The sequence below is a fragment of the Emydura macquarii genome, unplaced genomic scaffold (assembly GCF_026122565.2).
Source record: "Emydura macquarii macquarii isolate MOO-44397 ecotype Brisbane River unplaced genomic scaffold, CSIRO-AGI_Emac_v2 contig_3240, whole genome shotgun sequence".
Taxonomy (NCBI): Eukaryota; Metazoa; Chordata; order Testudines; family Chelidae; genus Emydura; species Emydura macquarii.
In genome coordinates this window covers 731,531-746,894 of record NW_027133377.1, presented here as the reverse complement: position 1 = coordinate 746,894, position 15,364 = coordinate 731,531, and positions in this window count along the sequence as shown.

Here is a 15,364-nt window from a genome sequence, read left to right as displayed (position 1 = left end):
GCTGTCAGTGTGAGGCCTCCTAGCAATCCAAAGAATGAGAGTCATGCCGTTCAGTGTTTATATTTTTTTCCCCAAGAGCTTTTACTTCATGGTTTACCTATCAATTAAGCAGAAAAGTCTGTATTCGATATAAATGCACCCCCTGCAAATGTGTTGAGGTATTGACATTTCTGGAGAGCTCAAAACATGGGAGAGATATGGTTAGAATTAAAGTGAAAATCTGAACATTTGAACTTGAGAAACTTGGAGGAAAATGGTCTCTTGAGTAAGATTCATGTCCGTGTATCCCCATACAGGGAAGAAAAGATGGGCTGTCAGATCCAGTAACAGTGTCATGGGATGTATGTTGTCCTCATAAGAGTTAGGCCACTCTGCCTCCTGTGTTTGTTCTCCGTGAGGCACAGTGAGCACGTGTTTAGAGACTACATTATTTTTATTTAAACATTACACTACAGTGAGATGGCTGCGAAAGGCAGCCAGTACTGCCTGTTCTGCCCCTTGCAGTTCAGGGCCCCATCTTCCAAAATGGAGGCTAGCCTTTGATCTCTGCAGCCAGAGCCTGGCACAACAAGCTACACCACGTACTCACCTTCCCCTCACACAGTGCAAAGCTTGAATGGTGCACAGGCGCCTCTCAGCAAAGCTGTGTTCCAGCCTCTACGATCTTGGGTAGATCACCTTCTGTGTGTCTGTTTACCCACCTGTAAAATGGGTAAGACACCTCTCCTCTTAGGGGTGCTGTGAGAACTGCTTATTGTCCCACTTCCAGAAAATGTGTGAGGTTCAATTAAACCTGATGTTGCATTAATGTTACTGTGGTACATGGACACCACGTCATTCCTGCACAGGCGCAGGAATCAGGCCAAAAAAGGAGACTATGTCCTTAAGCGCCTCCTTAACGCAATGAGATTTATGGTTAGATGCATGTCTCCTCAGATACACCTGTTCAAGCCCGGCCTCTTTTTTAATATGTGAATTTGCATGTGGCAGCAAATGGACCAGAGCTTTGAGACCTCTTACTGCTAGTGCCAGAGGATAATGTCTAGAACGATGTTACCTGTGTCCATGTATAGCTCCCAACTGCACTCATGACTTGAAGGATCATGTAGCACACACATGGACTTCATGTAGCACACACATGGACTTGAAGGATCAAGGTCTTTGTAGAGAGTCTGGGGAAAAATATTTCCCTTATAGGGGAGGGACTTGGAGTTTCGTGAAGGGGGCAGAAAATGCTGACATGAAATCCTGTGGAGTCATCAGATGATCTGGTTGGAACTCTATATATATTTATGTGCCTAAATACCTTTGAAAATCTGTCTCTATCCCCCTTTGTATGTGTCCCCTGTCCCTCTTGCTGGCAGCATGGGCCCCCTCAGATTCTGTATTATCATTGGCTCTCCTGGCTGTGCCTATGTCTTTTTTCTGCCTCTACTCATCCCACTTCCCTTAGTCGGTGTAAAAAGCACACGGAGGGAGTTAATGTTGGTTTCAGTGAGAGATTTCCATGGGATATTCACTGGACCCATAGAACTGTACAGAGCAGCTCCTTTGCTCAATTGTGTGAATGCAAAATGGCTTCTGTGGGGTCAGAAGGAGGAGGGAATAATATGCCATTGATTTGCTGTTGCCTGCCTCCAACGAGTTGTAGGGCATTTCCACCATTTTTGCTGCCTTTTCTTCCCCCCATGGTTGAAAAGAAGAGCACAGGGCTCGAATTTGTGGAGACGATAAATCAGTCAGCAAGCTGGAGACCCAAATTTTTGAATCAACATTTGCACAAGCATTTCAAAGCTCCAAACCCGGAATGTTTTTTTTAAAGCACATGTGCTGGAGACAAAGTATTCCATTCTCTAAATTGCCATTTTCCTGGAAAAGTGACCATTTTCTTAACTCCTGCTGTAATCTTAAATTCAGCTACCATATTAAGGGACAAACGTGCAAACGTGCAGTTTTGTGTGTGTACTCACAGTCTGCTGTGCATGTGCTGCTTGGATATTTGCCCATGTGCACATACCTATGCTCACATGCAGCCCTAACTTGTGCATCCATGTCTGGCATGCAAAAATGTATGTTGTTTTTAAGATTACGTTCATGTGTTTTAGCCTCACAATCTGCATTACAGTCTGGTATATCAGATCTATGCCCTATTTTACATGCATTTTAACAAATATCTGCAGACAATGGACTAGATTCTCAGCTGCTGTAAATCAGCATAGTTCCATCATGTAAATAAGCTATACTTATTTACATGATCAGAAGAACTGCTCCAAAGAGTTTTAATTGTCACCTAGAAGGATGTATTAAATTTTTTAAAAAGCTGTGCAAAGAAACCATTTTGCCAAGCAAAAAAAAGAGTATAGAGAATCAACAAATTATGTAAATGATCTATTTTTGGAATTAAGCATCACTGAAACCCTGAAAAAGATAACTGGTTAAAGATGTTTGTAGGGAAGCTGTTCCTAGAGCTACAGCACAGATGCCGGCAGACAATAACCACCAATGGTTAGCACTAGTCATGACCATTATGCACCTTATTTAAAGAGGGGTGTGTTCATGGCACTCCCAATTACAAAGATTTTAGAGCTCTAGGCTTGCTGTTGTCTTTTAAATATTTCACTCATCGGTGTGTACAGCCAACTATTTCTCATTAAATTCTGTTTGTGCTTTTGGATTCTTCAAGTTATTAATTATTTGTGTTAAAGTGGTGCCTAGAAGACTCAGCCAAGATCCAGGCTCCATTGTGCTAGGTGCTGTATAGACAGGCTAGGGATTCTCTCTTACTGTGTGAAGAGTTTAGATTTTAAATAAATTGGGTTTCCTTATTCCATAAATAGGCATGAAACCTTGGATCCGATCAGTCCTTCCCACAGGGAAGCCATTGGAGGGTATTAAAAAGAGAGACTTCTCCCCCAACTGATCCATCTGTATTCAGGCTCCATGGCACCAAGTGAGCGCTTAACCTCTAAAGCAAAGCTCACAGGACTCTGGCAGTACAGCTCACATGGAGAAGACACATATGTGTGAATGCATTATGGCATGCACAAGTAGGAAATGTGATGTCAGGCCTTATGCATCCCCTTTAAAGGGGTTCTCCACTGCGGCGAGGGTGTGGTGGGATGTACAAGCCCTGCACTGGACTGGCAGGGGTTACTCCCACTCTGTGGGTTGAGGCGGCCTCAGTATAAAAGAGAAGCAGCCTGCTCAGTTGGGGGGAGGGAGAAGGAGGGGGAGTTGCCAGAGCCCCAGACTGTGTAGGCTGAGGACGCCACAACCCAGGTAGGTGCGCCACTGAAATAAAGTAGGCAAAGGAGTAGACTTGGATGGCTGGTTAAAAGCAAGCCCAAAACGGAGATTTTAGGAGTGGAGTGAAGGAGGAGAGCAAAGTTGCTTGGCACACAGGAGAAAGACAATTCCTCATATAGGGGTCAGGATGGAAAAATACATGCAGACATCAGTGGAAAGCAACAGGATTCAGTCAGATGCACTAAGTGATAGGTACTATTATAATTATCCATTTCAACTGCAAGTATCAAAGCTCTTTACACAGATGGGTATCATCATCCCATCTTACAAATGTGGATGCTGAGACACAGAGGAGTTAAGTGATTTGCTTAAGTCTGCGCAGCAAATTAATGGCAGAGCCAAGAATAGAACAGTTTTCTAACTCCCGGTTGGGTGCTCATATACACTGGACCATGCTGTCATAAGAAGATAAAAATAGCCATACTGGGGCAGACCAATGGTCCATTTATCCCAGTATCCTGTCTTCTGACAGTGGCCAATGCCAGATGCATCAGAGGAGATGATCAGAGCAGGCAAACATCAAGTGATCTGTCCCCTGTCGTCCACTCCCAGCTTCTGGCAATCAGAGTCTAGGGACACTCAGTTCATGGGGTTGCATCCCTGACCATCTTGGCTAGTAGCCATTGATGGACCGGTCCTCCATGAACTTATCTACTTCTTTTTTAAGCCCGTTATAGTTTTGGCCTTCACAACATCCGCCTGGCAATTATGCAGGGCGACAACTGGCAGAGCACAGTGAAAGCTGGGGTGTAGCAGAAAATAAAGGTAGAAATATAGGGCATGAACACATGATTCTTCACTACCTGGCACGTTCTGTCATTGTTTATACCTGGTGCAAAGAGAATGTAAAAAGGATTATGATTTGTTAGCATTTTACATCTACTTTGCACAGGTATAAAAGACAGTGCAAGGTGAAAGGCAGTAGAGAATCAGGCCCTTAGAAAGGGGTCTAAAACGTTAAGGACTTAGAATTTAACACAGATTGAGAGAGGAAGCTAGTGAACAGATTTGAGCATAGGATAACATGAGGAAAAAAACTGGCCATCAAGATAAATTTAGGTGAGACATGTATTGATTGGGAAAGGAAGAGATGAGAAGAAAGAAGGCATCTGGGAGGAGGTGACAGCAATCCAAGTAAGACATAATGAGCTTCATAGTTTCAGACTAGTACACTCAGTCCAGTTCACAAAAACTACATTAACAAATTAGTACTAAATGGCTCCCTTGTTGACAGTCTTAGCTAAGAAACCAAGGACTGAAAGAGCTATGAAGTCTGAACTAGCCTCTCACTTCTGATTCAAAATAGAGACTGGGACAGGAACATAGAAATACAGGATCATAGTTAGCCATTTGGTGAATGGAAATCCATTTGTATTTTTCTCAGATCTTTGACAAATATTTCTTATAGGGAAGGAAAGGTCTTAGACTATATTTAGTATGAGGAGAGAGATTAAAACAATTAATCAATCCAATTCAAAGGTCTACCCCAATCAACCCCACGATCCCCGCTTATGAAATCAGTGGCAAAAGTTAAAAAAATCAGTACCTGTACCAAATCAAGAGAGAGCTAAGGAAATGATCTGCAGCATGAAACAGACACTAAAAATCTGAAGCTGAAAGCACAAGTGTATTAATATGTCCTCCATGGATCTTACAGTGAAATGCATTTTGCAACAAAGATTTACTCTGGTCACATTGGACCCCAGAATAAGATTGAAAAAACAAGCAGAATAGAAAATGACTGATCCTGGAATTGCAGAAATGAGTGTTAGATTTATTGCCCATGTTAGCGGGTTTCCTTCTAGTATACATGTTTTGGAAGAGATAAGAAGAAACAACTACTGAGAAAGATATTCCCATGGATATTTATTTAGAAGATTTAAAATGCATGTAGTGCAAATAAGTTAAAAAGAAAATTTTCTTGATCTACAAAAATGAAAGTTTGCTCCAGAATTCAACCTTTTCAAATACTATACTGATTTTAGTAATCTAACCAGTTTAAAGAAAATTACATATCAAATAAAAGGCAAATTTCCAAGAAATACTGTTCTGCTTTCTGGAGAGATACAGTGAAGACTAAAATATATAAATATATACAGAGAATACCTGAAGAAACCCCAGATGAAAAGAATAATAATGAAACTATTTTTACCCTTTTGCATAGATAGGCTTTTTGTTTAATTTAAATTTAATTTAATTTTTGAGCCAAACCCTTCTGCATATACAGTATAAAATACTTTATTGGCCATTGTTATAAGTGAAGTAATACCTAGATAAAAGGAAATAACTATGCATTTTAAGATTGTAAACTCTTTGGTGCAGGAATCATCTTTTCATGATGCATACAGCCCCTAGCACAATGGGGTTTGAATCTCTGTAGGTTCTACTGTAGTACCAAAAATAATATTTAAAAATACCAAAATACTGTAATGTTTATTTCAGGGAGAGTGGCTTTAGAACACAATAGGGAACTACATTGCATAAATACTTATTTTGTTGCATATGCCTGAATGCTGACAATGTACAGCCTTTCAAACATTCCATTTTCATTCCTTAAAGCCTTGTAAATCTTGTAGCCTGAAAGTCTTTGGAGCAAGCTTATGAGCACATGATCTTCAGAAAGCACAGGTTAGTTATCAATGGAGAGCTCGCTCTCTTTTGCCTTCCTGTCTTTCTAAAGACTGCAAAGTGGTGAGCATGCTCAATCTCTCATTGACTTCAAGCCAATGGAGTTATTACACATTTCCACTACTGTAACCAAGAGCAATTCTTCACCATTACTTACAGTTTTACTTAATATATGGTAGTTGCACAGAATTAGGAGTATTGAACTCACTGATTCCTCTTTAGCTACCACCTAAGCAAAGCTGGAGATCACTTCTCCAGAGGTGAAAAGCTAATGTGTTGCTGCATGACATTTTATTTTTCCTTATCTGTGGACATTCTCTATAAAAAAATCCTACATACATCATGAGTAACTGACATTTGTTATTTTTCAATATGCTAATATATGAAATGTAAAGAAAACATAAGCAACAATAATTAGTAGATGCCAGTCCAGAGTTAGGCACTCTTTCTCTGTCTCTTAGATCTTTCTGAAACCTAATTGATAACATTATAATAAGTGTTGAAAGAGAGATTAACTGTTGGCAGGTGCACAGAGCATGGGAGCACTGGCTTATATGTAGGAGATCAATTAGATTCCTCACACACAGGACCTCTTGACAGCTCTTAAAAAAAAACACTCACCATGAATCACTGTACTAACATCCAAATGTATTTTAAAATCAGCCATGCTTGGAATCAACATTACACATTCAGTGCCACATTAAAAAAAAAATAAAGATGGCTCATAGCTGCACAAATAATTGCAGTCCATATCCTCCTCTCTGTTTTGTGGCACAGAGGGAAGCAAACAGATGGTGAATGTGTCCCTAGCCTGTGTTTGCCAGAAACTGGGATTGGGTGACAGGGGATGGATCACTTGATGATTCCCTGTTCTGTTCATTCCCTCAGAAGCACCTGGCATTGGCTACTGTCAGAAGACAGGATATTGGGCTAGATGGGCCATTGGTCTGATCCAGCATGGCCGTTCAGATGTTCTTAATGTGCAAAACAGATTTTAGAGAGGGAAAATCAGATATGCAGTATTGTCTGCTATACTATGTAGCTGTCATGTGCCCCTCTCTGTATATGGGTAAGCAAGTGGAAAAGAGTCCATGATGTGGCGGGGACAGGGCAATATTGTAGAGCAGAAATTGCCATACAAGTTAATGATGAGAACTCCTCCAGGTTTTCCACATATTGTCAGAGAGGGCAACATTGCATAGGGGAAGTGGGAAGCAGCCAGTGGCAGGACAGCACAAGAACCTGAGCTGTGGTATGGAATGAACAGGTAGGAATGGAGTGGCAGCAAGGGGACACATGGATGTCTGTAAACTGTATGAGTTAACCAAATTCTACCCACAGTTCTGCGTGTTCCACTGTCTATGCCTTATGCTGATATTGCAAGATCATGTGCTCTGCCACAAAGATGGGAGAATGCGGTGGATTTTCCCACAAAATCATTTCTCCATTTTTTTCAGGTAATTCTTCCTGTTACATAGGAGAGAGAAGTTATGGCCCTAAAGATGTTCTTTTTCTACTAAAAAATTTGTTCATGTTAACTCAGATTCACAATACATTTTAGTACAATGGACTGATGTAAATTCATAATTTTTTGTTTCTATCTTACACTCATACTCCTCTGAACATTCATATGGAAAATTATCAATTATTTTCTTTGCTCATAAAAGGACTGATGTATTCACAACTGGAATGTGGAAAGGACCTTACTCCCTAACACAGAAATATCACATTCACAAGCAATGGTGCAAGTGAGCTGGATGATCAGGATTCCTATACTAGATTGGTCCCTAATAAAACTGAGCATTTACCAAGCGTTACCACACCACAGCCTCTGAGAGAGTGAGATTAATGCCTTTCCTAACTGTAAAAAAAGTCAAAAAAAGCTGACACCATAAGTATCTGAAGCAGGACACAGCATCAGTAAAATTCTGTGCTTTTAAGTCCTTGGGTTGCATCACATTTTGCAGGGGAAATAGAGAACCCCAGATTAGAAGAATCTTGCCAAGACAGTGAAGAAGACAATACTCTGTTTTAGGGTGTGTCTAGACTAGGAAAATAGGTGGTGTTCTAAAATGTTGAGGGCTGTCCCTTAAGGCCAACAATGAAAAACTAACATTTTTTAAAAGTTTTGAACCTTGTCTATATTAGGTGCTAAATGGTGTTTAAAAACATGTTAATTAAACCATGTTAGCTAACAATAATTATTTTCATAATCTATGCAATGATTTACTATTTATTTGTGGTGGCACTCACTATGTTCTAGGCAATTTACAGACACTTCAGAAGGACAGTCCCTCTTCTGAGAATCTCACACTGTACTGATAAACAAGTAAACAGAGGTCAGGAAAGGGGAATAATACAGTAGAACCTCAGAGTTATGAATACATTGGGAATGGAGGTTGTTCATAACTCTGAAATGTTTAACTCTGAACAAATCATTATAGTTCTTTCAAAAGTTTACAACTGAACATTGACTTAATACAGCTTTGAAACTTTACTATGCAGAAGAAAAATGCAGCTTCCCTTTATTTTTTTAGTAGTTTACATTTAACACAGTACCGTACTGTATTTGCTTTTTCTTCCCCCTGTTGCTGCCTGATTGCATACTTCCAGTTCCAAATGAATTGTGTGGCTGACCAGTCAGTTCGTAACTCTGGTGTTCATAACTTGAGGTTCTACTGTACGTAATTTATATACAAATCAACTTGATTCGTTATAGACAGCACAGTTGAAGTGGATCTTTAAGAGAAACTTAAATGTAAACAGGATAGGGGTCTTATGGATGAGCTCAGAGAGGTTGTACCATGCATGGGGAAATGCATGGAAGTAACTGTGTGAGAATCTGACTGTAGGCTGGCGACAAGGCCCAGCAGAGGCGTCACAACCCTTCCTCGGTACCAGGCTCTGAGGAAGGCCACCGCACCTTGTTCTAAGAAAACAAGAAGCTAGTGGGTTGCAAGTCTTTAGCCCCCAGACGGGGCAGGCAAAGCAGTCTGTAGCCCCTGGCCCTCAGATGCGGCGGGGTAGCTAAGTAGTCTACATCCCCCGGCCCTCAAGCGGGGCAGAGCTGATAAAGTAATCTCTAATCCCAAGGCTCAGTATGCTCTGTGGCAGCAGGTTCAGAGGAGCCAAGCACTCCCAGGGTGGCTAGGGAAGGGGGGAGGAGGACGTAGGCCCACCTGACTCCACTGCGTCCCAGCCCAGGGCCCTATCAGTGGCAAAGAGGCTCTGCCACTGGATCAGCAGGGCTCCAGCCGCAACACACTAGCACTGGTGCGACCACAAACTCAGCCAAACTATTGTTGGCTGCCCCTGGGCTACTTCCTCCCACCCTGAACCCAGGTACCTGGAGCCAGGGGTCTTCCTCCGGGTCACTGGGGTAGACAGCTAGAGGGAGTCCCACTAGTCCCTCACCATCAGCCAGCGGCAGGTCCAGGAACTCCTCGGGGCCATCAGCAGATGGCAGCTCCTCCAGGTCACAGGGTCCCGGTGGGTCCCCCAGCACTCAGGGCTCCAGCAGCTCTGGTGGGTCCCTGGCAGTGGGCAGCTCCTCTAGGTCAGGGCTGGCCTCGGGAGGTTTCTCTCAGTCAACAGTCTCTGGTAGCTCTTCCCAGCTACTAGGGTCTGGTGGCTCTTCCCACTCACTAGAGCCCGGCAGCCCTAGGCTCCTGTCAGCAGGGTGTTCGCTTTGCACAGCCGCAGGACTTGGGTCAGGCCCAGGTCACAGCCTCAGGGAAGGCACATCTTTCTCCAGCAACAGCTTCCCCCTGAGTGAGCTGCTAGGCCAGCCTTTTGTACTTCCTCTTCCTGTCCTGGCCATGCCCCTCTGCTCCCCGAGATATTTGGCCTGCAGGGTCCTGATCTGCCCAGCAGGGGCTTCGTGACCCTTCCTCCGGCCCAGGTTCCAAGGAAGGCCACAGCGCCTTGCTACACTGACAAACAGGAGAACAAGGTTGAGAGCATTGGCTTCACACTATAATGTCCTAGGAAGATCCCCTCCTAGTTCTCAAACAGGACTTTGGATCAACTAAAGAAGAGTCCACTTCCAGAGAATCCATTCCTGTTTCTACCATGCTCCCAGTATATGGTGGGGCAGGACTTTGTGAGATTTAGCTAATATTGTGTAGAAGCTCGTATGGTATGGACGGGTTCCATAAAGCTGGTAGTTGCTTATTTTTAAATGAAGCTCATTGTGAAGCAAGGAGTCAGGCAGAATTCTTGAGATTTGGACCCTGTGCTCAACTACCTGCTGCTAATGCAGGACCCATAAAGAAAATGCACCTTGGGTCCATGGTACCTCACCCTCAACTTCTCACACTATGTTGCAGTATAGAATTGGAGGGAAGTAAGAATGGCAATGGCTGGGAGTCATGTAACTCCGATTTGGCCAGCACGCCTAGGAGACCAAAGTTTTGGTTGATTGGATCCTCTGCCATCTTAATCTCTTAGTCCTATTTCATCATTTGAAGATCACAATTGCATAGGAAACTGGACAGGTGTATTCTCGTGCTATTGGTGCTACCTCCATTTTGAAATCATTGCCCTATTGTTCATAAACCATGGATAAAGTCAAACAGCAAGACTTTTAATGGAAATCACTAATTAGCAAATTGCAGATCAATGGTATGGTGTCATCCAAATATAAGAATCAGTTAGAAAGCATTAATGTAGAATAGCAGGTTATCCTGGGGTCTAGCTGACATTGTGGCTGAAAGACAATTAGGTTATTTTGCTAATTTGATTTTAAATCTATATTCACCTACTCTTTCTCCCTCTTCCCAATGGATCATGCAAAAAAGCTGCTTGGAGGGCTGCTCAGCACAGTGCTTTACATCTTTGGCCTCCCATCGACCAGAACTTCCAGGGCTTCTGGCTCCTTTTCACCACAGGCACTAGTTGTGGACTGCAAGGTGGATTCCAACAACCCCTGCCACAGCCCAGTCACTCTCCACTGACTGTAAATTCAGAGGTGCTGCCATCATCCAACTGACCTGCTTCATCAAGTATGTTTTTATTGACACCATTTTGCTTTTCCCTACCTCATGGTGCCACCTCCTCTCATTCTCCTGATCCTTGTATCATCTCTCCTTTCTCTTCTCCATACATGTTCTCCAATCAACTGTACCTTGCTATCTTTCTGTCCACCCCTTCCATCACTTGTATCTCTTCCATTCTTACCCTTGGCCAACTTCCTGCCACTGTCTCTTTCTCATTGAGTCTTAAAAAATAGCTTGTGAACAGTCATAATTTGTATTAAACTGAAAAAGCCACTACTATTATAGAAGCCCTGTTAAAATCTGCAGTAACTTGAATAATGTCAATATTTTCCTTTTTTTGCTGTAGCCCTTGTTATTCTATCATCTCTCCCTCCTATTGTTTGTTAAACTCACTCATACATGTTGCCTTTAGTTGGACTGTAAACTTGTTAGGGTGGGACCATGAGTCTCTACAGCATCTAGCTGAGTCTCTACAGCACCTCTACAGCACCTAGCACAATGGGGCCTTTACTAAGCCAAATAATAATTTACCAGATAATCAATTTTAAATATATATTTACAGCTAAGAAACTGCAATCTTAGCATTTACAAGGACTTTTCTGCATGAAAGAAAGGTCTGATATGTTATCATTCATTTGTAAAATAATCTGGTCATTCCTGTGCTGTGTCATCAGCTATACAGAATTTACTTGGAAATTATCAACTCATCTGCAAGGATTGCAAAAGTACGGAAGTCTCACCTTGAAATGTCTTTTGAGCAGCAGGAATGGGAAAATATGTGGTTGCCTGTATAAAACATCCAGACCAACCCCTATTCAATGCTGTACTGTTCAGAACCACGTAAGAATGCTTTATGCAGTGTTAGCAACCCCAGGCTTGCATAGGTTCAGTTGGGTTGAACTGATACTCTTGTGTATCTAATGTTCACCAGCCCCTCATTTTTGGGCCCAAATGAATGAAAATATTCAATTCAACTACTTAAACATACCTTTGGGGATGTCTTAATTGATTGTAAATACCAGGTTTTTGCATATTGTGCTGATATGTATCTACCTAGTATAGTGACGCATGATGTAGAAACACCATAGATGGATGGATGGATGGCAAGAAATGAGCTGTGACTGTCTGAACGTTAGCTTTTTACTGAGAAGTGGAAAAAATGGAAAGCTGGGCAGTGGTGACGTATTTCAAACATTCATATTAGGGAAGATTTTCTCTGGAGAAACTGATTGATAAACTAACAACCTTTCATAAAATCTGGAGTCCTTAAGTTTAATCAGCAAGCAGACCCCAATATTAAGTGAAAGTACTGATCAGGGTTTTATGTGATGTTCTATAACAGTTATCTGTATCCCCAATTAGGGGCATCTATTTTGTCATGTTATTAATTCTACTATTTTGAATTTTAATTCTATTCTGCCAGGATATTAATTCTACTGTTTTGTTTCTGAACCTATAGGTCCTTTGACTAAGATCCAGTGTAATACAAGTTTCTCATCTAATGCATCTTCTGTTTGATGCCTATACTCTGCAGTTGTAGGAAGATGGACTTGAAGGTCTAATAGGTCTTCTCACTCTCCAGTTATTGTGATCTATGTGTGTCTGTTTAAACTCTCTGAAACCTGGATAGGGCAGTGGAAATTAAGAGCATCAGCTGAGGCTGAATTTCCCTGGAATTCTTCCATTTGGATGCTGAAACTAGCTCACTACTGAAGAGTTTAGGAACTAATTCTTATAAACCTGCAAACCTCCCATGATCCATATATATCTTGAGGAATCCACTAGAGACAAGGGCTATCCAAAAGGAGGTCTCTTATTTCTGTGCCTACATCTAGCCCCTGCAGCTTACTGACAGCTTGTCTCTTCTACAGAATCTGTGCTGCCTGTTTCTTAATCTCTATTCTCCCAGAAACTCCTGTCAGGGAGGGTGTATGTGTCACAGGACAGGTGAGATCCTATACAAGTTACTATAGAATTTGTGTGATGTAAATTTCCATAGCTTTGTTTCATGCAGTTGGTGGCGGGAAATTATTCCATGAAGAATGGAGGGCTCCCTCCCAACTCTTTGAAACTCCAGCACAGCACCCAGGGACATACTTCTGTGGGGTTTGAGGGAGTGGGGGGCATGTCATCCTGCCAACTCTCCTCCACTGCATGTGTCCTTAGGCTGAGATCTAAAGATTTCATCTCCCTTCTTGCTGAAGTGGAGGGGAGCACAAAGCCCTCTACCTTCCTTGCCAGTCCTTGCACCCACATCACTACTAGTATGGCAGGGCTCTGCTGCAGATCTATACACTGTTCTTGGGAGTTAGCATGTTTTGGGGAATTAGGCATTTTTCTTGACTTTGTCACTTTTAGTTTTTCTGCATAACTGAGTAGATGACCCCACCTAAGCTACTCTTCAACAGATGTGCTTATCTTTTCACCTGGACTTGCGTACTAAGGTATATTTGTCAGTGCAATGGAAGGAGTTAGTCTTTTAAGCATAAGGACTTTTACTCAAATAAAATTCACACTGCAGGTAACCTGCCTTCTGATTTACTCTGGTGTAACTAAGAGCATAATTCATCCCACTGGCCCTAATCAGAAGACAGAGAGCAGGAAAACATTTAATTAAAGAACAAGAATGCTACTAGAAAAGCAGCATATGCATTACAGTAAATGGCATTTATATATTGATGATAAATACTGCCTAGACTATGAAGACTGTAGATTTAACTACAAGCAATAGCATGGTGGGCAGTGATCTCATTAAAAGCCAGTGCTACTGGAATAAAATGAGATAATGTGATAATGGTCTCTCTAGCTATTTTGGCCAGCGCAGTAATCTGATGTAAACCTCACAGTAATGCCAATACATTATATTTTAAAAATATGAAATATTTACACACTCAAAATTCTATTACAAATGACTTAATTCACATCTATTTCAGTAATTTGTAAGAACAAGAATAATCTGACATGCTGATGAAGTTGAAAACTGAAATGCACAGAGCTCTTAAGGTGAAATTCACCCCTGTGTAGAGGGCCAGCACAAGACATATGAACCATTCAAGTCTCACTTACCCCCCAAATGGTGCATGGGCCTTGTGGTGGCCATCGGCACAAGGGTGAATTTCCCCTTTATTGAATAGCTACCATCTAACTGGCTTGGGCAATGTAACTGTTCTGTGCTTCAAAACCACTCCAAAAACCAGCTACTTTGTAATATCTTCTGTTTGTAAAAGTTTACAGTCTTTAATAATAAACGGATTTGTTGGGTAACATTAAGAAGTCAAATTCAAGCTACCTCTTAGATGCTTATCCAAGTCATGCTAAAGTCAATAGGGGTATTTCCACTGATTTCAATGACATTTGAATGAATGGCCCAGTGTGAGATAGCCAGCATGGGTGCAACCCAGCCAAAACCCACACTGTTCACACTCCAGAGTTCCTCCTTGGTCCCAGCAGCAGGGCAGGCATTCCAGGGTGGGGTCTTCCTGACCTCTTACACACACATACCCCTCTGGAATTATTTGTGCTCCTAGCATGTGTAATCTATTTGGGTGGCTGTGCAGGGATTGTGTGTCCACTTCTAGGATGACAAAAAGAAAACAGGCCCCCATTAAAGCTACTTTTTACAGTGTTAAATGTAAACCCCTGTCTGTGCTAAAAGTATTTAAGGCTAGCATTTGACCTATATATATTTTCAAATTTGGGATCAGACACCAAACTTCTGATTATGTGACACCAGGTCTGAGTGCAATACCAGCCTGAGATCTACAGAATAAAAATATAAGAAGTGCTTGGTATTAATTATGTATTTTTCAGCAAAGTAAAAATATTAAATTTTCAGTTTGATCAGGCTACTACTCCACTTTACTATCACTGTGTAGTAGTTTAAAGTATAGTAATTTACCCAAATGTTAAACTTTGAAATTACAATCTTTTTCTCCTACACGATTCTATAAATGACTAGACATTAGGAATACAATTGATATCACAAACAAGTCATTTATATGTGTGTGTGTATATATATATATATATGTATGTGCATATTAGATTTTGAAACTAAGTAAGGTTTTTCTTATTGTTTCTGATACACAATGGCATTTCTGTTATTGATCAGTGAAGCATGTCTCTGTAGAGAATAAGATGTACCTCATCTTCATGACTTTCCTTAACAGCCATTGCAGCATTCCTCTGGATATTTTGACCAAGCTTGAGATTCTTCTCATTAGAGAGAGATGAGGTAACCAGGGTTTCCCATTTAGGCTTCAAAACAGCCATGTAATGCTATATGAAACTCTATGCAGCCAAGGTGTAGGGTGGCATGCAGAGAGCAAAGACTCACACATTCATGATCATATCATCAAAACATGGCATCTCCACCACAGATCACTACAGAAAATGCCTGATCAAGGGCAACAACTTGGACATGCTGAATGCAAGGC